Source organism: Anarhichas minor, unplaced genomic scaffold (assembly GCF_050575085.1).
Source record: "Anarhichas minor isolate MPS153535 unplaced genomic scaffold, ASM5057508v1 ptg000009l, whole genome shotgun sequence".
Taxonomy (NCBI): Eukaryota; Metazoa; Chordata; class Actinopteri; order Perciformes; family Anarhichadidae; genus Anarhichas; species Anarhichas minor.
In genome coordinates this window covers 2385554-2396386 of record NW_027466455.1, presented here as the reverse complement: position 1 = coordinate 2396386, position 10833 = coordinate 2385554, and the positions used below count along the sequence as shown (strand labels likewise).

At 40.2% G+C, this 10833-nt stretch overlaps 1 long non-coding RNA gene across 2 annotated transcripts; it reads right to left on the bottom strand.

The window, feature by feature from the left end:
• Positions 1 to 1359: 1359 nt before the first annotated feature.
• On the bottom strand, positions 1360 to 5908 carry LOC142946036 (uncharacterized). 2 transcript variants are annotated; one of them, XR_012952981.1, is made up of 7 exons: positions 5243 to 5908; positions 4261 to 4310; positions 3745 to 4010; positions 3487 to 3648; positions 3317 to 3403; positions 1997 to 2311; positions 1360 to 1893 (listed from the first exon to the last, which is right to left on the bottom strand). It is a non-coding gene; the product is annotated as an uncharacterized LOC142946036 (long non-coding RNA). The 2 variants fall into 2 exon arrangements; XR_012952980.1 differs by having other exon boundaries at positions 1360 to 2311; positions 5243 to 5904.
• Between the last annotated feature and the right edge of the window lie 4925 nt (positions 5909 to 10833).

Below are 10833 nucleotides of genomic sequence, written 5' to 3'. Positions count from 1 at the left end.
TAAACAATAAGCAACTTGAAATTGAAAATATTCTTACTGCTTGTTTAAAAAAAACGTACTCTTTCATATTACACAAACTGTATCATAGTATGGGTAGGAGTCATCCTGCTTGTATGTAGAATGTGCTAAATATAAGAGCTGTATAGTCATCGTGAAGAACATGATTCAGGTGAATGTACTTGTGTCCCTTGGTGAATTCTCCAGAAATGCCTTTTATGGGCATGGCAATTCAGAATGGGCAGATGTTTAGGCTCCCCGTATTGCTGCTTGATGGAGCGCATTGCTGTTTGGAATGCAATGGGGTGGGCCCAATCAGAGCGGGCCGATTACTTGTCCCCCGGAAGTTCTGCCTACAGAGTTGTGGAGAACCGCCCATCGTTCGTTAAGACTTCAGTTGTAACGTTAGCATATCCAGCATCCAGCAGCAAAAGTGAACTGCTGTCAGTGAGCGGCGGCCTGTAAAGGCCCACCGAGAACGCCATGCTCTACTTAGTCCACAGAGCCCTGAAGCCCCGCCCCAACTGCTGCACAGAGCGCTGTTTGCTTGTTTATTGATATTGAACATGTTTCCATTGCACCATATTCTACACTGCACATCCTTCTCTTTTGCCAAGTGTGAAGTAGATCGGATGAGCGGTTCTCGAGCTATGCAAAGGATGTACACACACACAGACAGACAGAGATTGCTTCCGCTATCGTGTGATGAATGTTGACAAACATGGAGCGAATGAGTTAAAAATGGATTTTGCATACATGTTGTCTGAAAACGGGCTTGCGTTTAAGCACACAGAGGGGACAAATGCACTAGACCTCTGTAGACTCGCATGCTGTCGTCTGACATGAAGGCAGTTGAAATGCAATCTAATATTTTGCACATGCATGCACATGTAGTCACCAACAGTCACAAGCACTCATATGAAACATACACTGTAAAAAAAATCCATGTGGTTCAACTTAAAAACGTAAGTACAATTGCTGCCTTAAACTTTCAAGTCAAGTCAAATTGGATTTACAATTTGTTTCAACTCATCACTTTGAGTTTACTTTAGCTTTGGATTGCTCTTTGTAAGTTCACATGAATGTATAGTATGAGTTTATTCAACTTAGCAAAATGAGTGAAAAAGATATACAACTTATCATCATGCATTCTGTTCACTTGACCAAATAAGTGGTTTCAACTTAGCAAAATGAGTGAAAAAGATATATAACTTATTATCATGCATTCTGTTCACTTGTCCCAACTAGTGATTTCAACTCACATATTTTAGTTAGAAGGAAGTCTTGACATTACTTTCCTAGTTAAAATGACCTAAAAGTATGAGTCGTTTCAAATGACTAGTTATAAGAAAACACCATGTCTTGAGGCAAAAATCGAATTTATTTTCTTGCATTAAAATAGTTTACATTAAAACATGCAGATCGCCAACAACTTCCATACTGTAGTTAAACAGAATATTCACAAAAAGTTCCACCTCAGCAGAGAATAACCTTAAAGTCACTGTATATTTAAACATTAACATATAAATCTCCAAGACCAACCGTAAACAAATGAGTGTCCAAGTTGTAGGATTTAGTGGTATCTACTGACGAATGAACTGAATAACCCTCCACTCACTCGTCCCTTTCCAAGCATGGTTGAGAACTACAGCGGCCTTCAGGTAACGTAACAACACAAACCAAACACTGTGTCCATTCTGGGCTACTTCAGAAACATAGCAGACTCCGTGCTCATTCTAATGTATCAAAAACACAACATTCATATTTTCAGGTTATTATATATTAAAGAAAACACATATACATATACATATACACATACACATACATATTATATTCCAATTTCTGGAATAAAAGAGTGGGTGTGCGTTCTAGTGAGAGACTGCACTGAATGTGTAACTGTATGAAAAAAAAGAAAAAGAACAATGAGCACAATTTTAACAGGACCAACTGACAGGATTTAGCAAATCTTGAGTCCTTTTCTGTCTTTTACAATTTGTACCTCAGGAGTTTGTTTCTCAATCCATGTACTCTTGCAGAGGCTTGTTCTGGTTTGATCTTCATCACCACTCGCTGGAGAAATTCGAAGGAATACTTCATGGCTTGTGGATACTCAAGATTCACAGAGTATATAATGCCCATAAGCATGGCAAAGCTGCATGGCACATCTTTCATGTTATGGAGCACAATTGTCTCCTCGACCACAACTGCGACGTTGAAGACCTCGCCTGGAACTGCATCCCGTTCCGGACCTTCGTAGCCTATCAGAAGGCCAACTTGCATCCCCTTCATGGCTGCATCCAGTCTCACCATGAGCCTTCAAAAGCAGAAATAATAGTGTTTGACCTTTTACATCTTTAAGTACATATGCTCTACAAGCAGTGAGGGAAAGTAATTAAGTGCATTTACTCAAGTACTCCACTTAAGTATAATTTTGAGGTACTTATACTGTACTTGATTATTTTATGTTACTTTCTACTTCTACTCCACTAAATCTTAGAGGTAAATATTGTACTTTTCACTCCATATATTTAGTTACCAGTCACTTTACAGATTCTTATTCAGTGTGGCTTTGTAGCGCAAAGGCAGTAAAACTGCCTGTGCCAAAGCACAGTATATAATCCATAGAGCTTTATCATAATAATAATCTTTATCCATTAAGTTTGGCGCGCTTCTCCTCACACGGCGTTGCCAACACCTGCGCAAAAAATACATCAAAACGTGCGGCCTGATCGGGAGTCGTGTGCTAAGTATTTTTTAGAGAGAATCACCCAGCGGTTTTCCCGAAAAACTGAGCAAAATTTCTCCATTCACTTGAATGGGGTTTCGGCGTGAAGAGAGCTAAAAAAAACCACTTAACTTTGGGCCCATATTGACTAGCCACATCAACGCATTCGACAGTCTTATCTTTCTATGCAGGTCCTGCATTATTTTGAATGCAGGACTTACACTTGTAACAGAGTATTTCTTCCACCACTGTCTTCAAGGCTAATTCATGTCACTAAAATTGTTCTTCGGATGTTCGCAAACTCCTTTCTATTTATCTATGAACAGCCTGTGCTCAAATTGAGGGTGACTTTCCTGCTCTAGTAGAGAGGCAACAAACTTCTTACTGTCATCATACAACCTATAGGACATGTTATTCCATCTTCACATGACTACACAACGATGCCGACTTTGCCGTTGAGGTCATTTAAAAAAGAAAAGAAAATTCAGATTCCTCAATGCATCAGAGGGCCTACATAATATCTGACAACACAATTATGTTAAAATCTATACACGTAACCACAGTTTTGCATTAAGGAAATACATAATGTCTTACGTCACACATCCTGATGACGTCTGATGGATCTTCGGATATGTAATGTGGCAGGCCAAGCAAAGCAGCAGTCCTCCTTTCATTTGTGTCCTACAAGACCGAGAAATATGCAGTGAGATGACAATGTTGTAGCACACATAGCATCAATTTACAAATAATCAGCAACCCCTTACATCTTTCTCAAGACAGTTCAAAATGTCTTTGAGTGCCTGCTTCTTTCCAGACATGGTTGCAGCTTTGTAGACCTCCAGCAGTCTTGGGACCAGGCCATCAAGTCCGTCAAGAAAACACTCGAGAAGGTCTGTGGTGACGACTCTCTTGAATTCTGCCCTTATCTGAGGAGACGCAAACAGATAGTAAATACTAGTCAAACAACATTTCTGAATAGGACACGCAGTTTACACAGTATGACAAGCAGTGTGACTGCCTACCTGTCTCTCAAGGAACAGAGCTGGCCATCTGGAAAGGACCTCTGCGACGAGTGGCTGATCTCCAATAATCTCTTTTCGGCGCTGGGAACGTAGCTGTCATCAGGTGTTCCACCAGCTGGTGATCAGGGTCTTTGTTAAGCATTTCCACCTCCAACATCTTTCGCTTTTCCTCCATGTTTTCAGAACTCTGTCCTTCTGGTGGATCTGGACAGTAGTTGACCTCACCTTTCTTTGACTTCTTAACACGTTTCCCCTTTGCAAATGTCCTTTTAAATGAAGAAAATTGTTTTATCTTGCTTGGTGCTGAAAAATTACAAAGTTCACAGCGAATTTTAGCAACTGGACTGGTTACTTTCTTGTGCTCCTTTATATGCTGCGTAAATTCCACATGGGATTAGAGATATGTTAGACAGTTTGGGTATATACAGCTGAAACCCCGTCTTCCACGTCCATGATTGTCTTTGTAATGACTCACAATTGTTTTTTCATTGTATGAGGCAAAACTGCAGAACTTACAACTCCACTTCATCAACAGCAACCAAACTCAATGAATGAACCATCGGCACCTGAAACACAGAAAATCAATCAATATAACATGATATAGCAAAACCTTTAGTCATATGAACTACAAACTTCATTTAAGAGAGTAAAATGCACACAATAGCCACAGAACAATGAGCTTCTAATCAATTTATGATCTTAGGATCCGAGGTAGTTTCCATAACCTATGGTGAGTTTTTTAAATTAACAAAATCATAAGAAACTGAGGGAATTCATGAGCAGGAATGACATTAAAATAACTTGACCCGTGGTGGAAAGCCCTGTGGTGGGGGAGATTTTTAAAAAAGCTAGAGTGGCGCGAACACAGATAGCTCGCTAAAGTAAGCTACTAGCTAACTAGCTAGCGAGCTAATTATCTTCACAACCATGTAGGTTAAGCTACACCATGTGCGCCGAGTTACTTAGCTAGTTCCCGTTTTCAAGTGGCCGTGTTTAGCCAAAAGCAGTTTAAGAAGCCAGCCAGCAGAAATTTAAACTGATTAAAATATTCAATTTAATTAGGTTTCAAATGTACTAACTTAGCTACTGACATTTTAGCCAGACAACAAATAGTCCATAAGCTTACCGTAGCCTACTGTCTGGAGACCGCCATGTTGCTAAACGTCGGCTAAGTTACATTGAGAAGCTGCCCAAAAACATTAGCTTATTTAAATTACTTTTTTCTAAATGCCCTCTGAAACATTCTTGATAGGATTCGTACACTATTGTTCATTAACATTATATCGTGTTCGGGTCCAATTAGACCGGTTATGAGGATTTACACGGCTCAAATGTGACCATTAAAAACGAACTTATACGCTAGACTGTTTGCCATATTGGACCAACTGCATTACACTTTAAGCGTTATGCATTTACAGACAATATAATAACATGACAGCAGATACTTTCTATACATTTACGAATTGGGTTGACTGATATTGCTGACGCATCCACTCACCTCACTTCGCCTTTGTCCTTCCGAGCCGTGCGCCGCTTGTCAATGGTCGGTTGGTTGACGTTCATCGTCTCGCTGGCTAACCATATTCATCCGCCGCTTGGTTCGCTGAACCGACGTACTGCGTGGTCAGGTTCAGGTCACGTTCGTGATCCGGCTGCCAAAACGTATTGGTCCGCCGCGTGGCTTAGGTTAGTTCGCCGTCTGGTATTTACATAGGTTGGTGACGCAGCTGAGCAGACAGACAGCTTGCGACCTGCTGCGGCACCCACCTGTCACTCAAAGCGGCCACGCTCTCGATTATGCATAACTTTCAGCCTCAATATAATTGAAATGTATTAGTTATATACAAGTCACCTCTGTACAGTTCATGAAGGGGCAAATTAACTGAAGAGACCAAGAAGATACGTTTTTTTGTAGCAAGCTGTATGCATTTGTATTTCTGCTTAGAAGTTAGACAATTTAACATGGGGTCCTATGGAAATTGAATCGCTTTTAAAGCCTCAAGTGGCCGTTTGAGGAACTGCAGTTATTGGCACTTGTTTTTGACTGTTAGACATAGCCATACTTATAACTCACAGTATTCAGTTCATTTAACTTCTTGAAATTTACATTTCATTGAACTGGCTTAAATACCTGAGTTGGAGTACCGAAAACCTATACAATCGAGTTCAAATTTTATAAATCATCATGATAAGTTGAAGTAAATGACAGAAAGAAGTTAACATGACTTATTGTTCAAATCCTTTTTTACAGTGTACAGCACACCTCCCAAAAGCCTATTTCCCCTAACACCAAACCTATATATCTGCTCAACCCTACACATGCATCAATTTAATGTAACATTATGTTTGAGTGGCCACGTGCCACCAAAGCACGGCCGGCAATCAGGCACGTGACAACCAAGCAAACGGGTCACCGTTGAGATCCAACATCACATGCTTGTTCTTAGCTCAGTCTCTTTACATCTGAGGAGCCGTCAGAGTGCTGAGCGAAGATGTACTCTTCCCTCACCTGAGTTGGTTGGAGGCCATTAGTCAGTGATGAACCCCGCAGGCACAGCGCACACCAATGGAGACACTCATGTGATCTACATGGTTTCTCCACTGAATGAAGGCTGCGGATGTATGATGGCAGCTTTTGTAGCAGAGATGGAAATGAGAACGTCTGTTCATTCACCACAACTCAATATATTACATATTACTACACTAATTGTAATTCGATCCAGGGGCTTCATGGTTCAACATTCTCAGTGGAATCCAACTCAGCCTTGTGATTGAAAAAAGTCATAATATGAAAATCATCTCTTTTATGTTTAGTTATTTTCCATTAAATAAAGTAAAAATGATTGCTGCCATGGCTGTTTAAATCAATATGATGTGCTTTACAATGATTGAGAGAGTGTTTATGTATACTGTTGTTAAAGCTCTGCTATTTTATTAACATGCTCTATCTTACACATGTAAAAGAAGAGTCTTCTACTTTAAAGCAGAGAGCGAGCTCATTTGAGCAGCTGGTGCTGAAATGCTTTGCTCAGTGAAGCAGAGACTTCTTCAGATATGGATGATTCAGAAACTACCTCGACGCACACGCTAGATTCCTTCTCAGTTGGCTGTTGAAACTAAGTTAACCAGGCTACTGTAAAGTCTTGAAGCCTGTCTCTTTACATTACAACTAATACTGACACAAATGACTTTCATCACTTTGATATCAAATAAAAAGAGATCAAATACTATTCTGTTTTGCCAGCAGATAGAAAAAAGCACGTTAACTTATTTGAATATCATTTTGTTACGTAAGTTATGACTCAAATTACAGCATGTACATACATTTTTTTTTTTTTTTACCCAAACCAAAATCTTTTCCTCAACTTTACCAAATAGTTTTGTCACCTAATTTGAACCAAGTAGTTCAAACAATAACTTTTCCTTTAATATCATACAAACCTTTTGAGTATACGTTACATACTGACTTTGATCTCCCAAATGTAGTCACAAAATAACTGCTATCAAGACATCCATCAAGCAGGACGTCCCACGACTAAAAACAAACCTGTCAATGCTCTCTGATAAGCAAACTACTGCATGCAATGCGAATGATCCCAAACACATTTCTGGTATTTCTACACTGGTACTTTTTATGACATTATGTTGTACACAGCAGTAGGAGATATTCAGTGTACTGTATTCAAGCCTACCTGGTGCCATTTCATGTAATAAATTCATCTTTACTGTAGTAGCAATAAAAGTTTGTTTGGAATAAATTCTCATCATCATTATGACGGCATCACTGCTGAGCAGGCAAAAAAAAAATATTGCTAACATCAGAAACATCATCAGAAGAAAATGTTGATGGAGACATAAATGGCTGAAACTGTTAATGTGTAGATGAAGAGGTGTCTTCTATATCACCCCGTCAGCTGAACACACTGAACCTCAATACCAAACCAAATAGGCTGAGAGATTCTACACACAATCATATTATACGTGAAGCATTATACACAATCCTATTTCTAAATGATCTTCAGCATATGAAACATAGATTGACACACATAATTCACTGACTAATTTTTAGAAGCATGTGACATCCTGTTGGCTGGTACAATTAAAATGTTATCTGTTTGGACTGAAATGCGAGGTGAAGACGTTCGTCTCGTGATCGTGTCAGACCGTGACTAGCTTTGTTTTACATTATCTACGCAGCGAGGGCTACTTCTTTAAGGCAGCCATTACTCTGCCATTTTGAGAGCGCCTGAGAGTAAATACTGCGCACGATAAAAGCGTAATTGCCAAAGCGCCCGTGATGCGGTGTTGTGACAACATCAGAGCTGATGGTGGATGAGAGGAATCACTTGTGTGTTAAAATTGCCATTCAAACTTGGTCAATCAATCGTAGCAGCCATTTAAATGTTAATGGTTAAAAATGAACTGCTACATTGTTGGTGGACAAGTGGCGCTCCGTCGACCAATGCACTGTTTATTCTCGAGCTGTTTAATTGCTGACAAGGGCATGTACCTTCCAGCAAAGCAACTACAGAACAAGAGACATTGACGGCTATTCTTTCAGCTGAGAAATCACTGAATAAAAAAATAAAATCAATCTGGCTGAGAGAGGCCGTGCATTTATCATGAAATGACAGCGATGTATGTCACGCATGGGAACAGTGCACATAAAGCTCATTATCATATGTCACGTCAGGCATGGAGCGTGAGTGCAGTTTCATCCTGGTGAAAAAATCCCACAGCATGATCTCTAAAACACGGCGTTTGAAATGCCGCAGAGAGGCAGCTGCTCCGTGTGAATCACACAGCCATACAGTCTGTCAGAGCCAATTGAAATCAGACTGAAATGGGAAGTCTCGACGACAAAAGCGTCTCACATTAACTGCAATTTCATACTGGAAGCAAACCAGCGTTACTTTCAGGCAGCGAGTCGTGACGAGTGTCCGGAGCTTTGAATACAAGCCGCGGTGGACGGGGATGTGTTTCAGAAAGGATGAGGGCTGAACAAGAGAAATGCATTATCCTCACCCTCTAAAAAGACATATTTATCTTTTGTACCATAAACTACCTCCATACACCGTCGCTCTCCCATCACTTAGCATCTTACTCACCACTCTTACTTTTATAACACCTCTTTCAGCTAAATGCTTTGTATCCCCCACCTTTTCTCACCTTTCCTCCTTCTTTGCAGCATTCTCTCCAACTTCTTGAGGAAGAATTCAACTCAGTCTGTTCCCACTCAGGTCGCACCTTCACCTCCTCTGTCCGACTTCTATTTTGCCTTGCTATGTCTACTTTGGGTCGACAATATAACAGTGACTCCTTTGTTAGTGTCATCACATTGCATCATTTCTGGCTTGAAATGGTATTATTTGATCAGAGTCTGATCAGAGTTTTTGTTTTGTAAATACAGACTCTGATGACATCAGACATATTGTATCTTCATTTGCACTATTATCACCTTTCTGCACTAATATCCCGAATCCATTGTCATTGTTGTTGTTCTTTATGTTGTTTATGCTCATATATATTCTTTGATATATATTTATACTGTACATAGTACTTAAATGTTAAATGTTTATGCTTAGTTTCTATGTTCTACTTTGTTGTCTTTAATGTCCTTGTTTTTATATTTCTCTTGTTTATTGTATATTCTATGTATGTGCGATGGGGAGCAATGTGTAACCGGAGTCAAACTCCATGTATGTGCACGCATACATGGCCAATAAAACTGATTCTGATTCTGATTCTGACACTTGGTGATGTAGTGTAAAGAGTAGGAAAGTTGGAGGGGTCAAACAAACACAGGACTTTCACACAGGAGACTGCTGTTCATGTGAAACCAAGTCAACGTTGACTTATTTGACCTTGTTACGTAACACGCATGCTTACTAATGATAGTTATGTAACACGCCTTCTTATTTTAACCCAAACCATCATCTTTCCTTAAGTCTAGCCTTGTACTTTTGTTGCCCAAAGTTAAAACTAAATAAACCTACGTTGGAAGTTTTATTTGAATTTTATTTGGGTTGAAAATGCTTTGCAATGGCACTACAACCAGAGAAGTATATAAAAGTAATCTGCAGCAGTTAAATATATACTCAACATTTAATGTTTGAGAAATCTAGCCCCTTTCATCACTCTCCCTTCATGTCCAAGCTCTGCATGTCATCCCTAGTGTCATGGACACCATGGGAGAGAGGGCTGAGCTAAGACAAATAGGTGGGTGGAGGATGAGCGAGAGAGAGAGAGAGGTTTCAAGTTTGTAAGGGTTGGCTGGGTCAGACACATGAATCATGACTCCCAATTGATAGGTTAGATAAGCTCATCTGATCAGTGTACATGAGAGGGGGGAAAACTTTATTTTGAAACTTTTGGCTGCAGAGACAGACATACCACACGCGACGTAGATGTATGTGTACTTCGATGCACACTGCCACCCATATGTTATATGTAGAAAGAGTAATTCTCAACGCTGCATTCAGCTTAAATGCCACGAGCCACTTTAGATTGTAGGAAGGATTGTTTGGAATGCGATTACTTGCGTTTAATCCCCTTTACGGTACAGAAAACAGAACAACTTGCCGTGTTTTGCGTAGGATGGTAGAAAATAGATATAGCGGTGCTTTCTCCGGGACACGATTACAACAGTCAGGCTATGCAATAGGATGCAACACGCACACAAAGACAAGCCTGCGCTCATGACAGACACAAAAAGGGTTAACCTAGCTGTAAACAAGCTGTAATGAAAGAGGTGGATTGCCAAGATGGAGAGAAGAGATGGGGAGAAAAGGAAGAAGGGACAGGAAGGATGTTCAAAGGGTTTGTTGTGGCATTTGAAAGGGGAATTTACAACAGGAAACACACACAACAGCGGGGCTTTGAAGTGCTCACATGCCTTGATTAGCTGGAGAGAGTTTAACACCCCCTGCTGCACATGTTGTTGCTATGATACTCGCACCAAGCAGGGGATGTGGTGATAGTCAGGGGCTCAGCTGGAGCTGTCTTCATAGGTGTGCTTGTGTGTGTGTGTGTGTGTAGGCAGGGAGAGTGTAGATGTGCCTATAAATGTCTGTAACGTTTGAGGGTGTG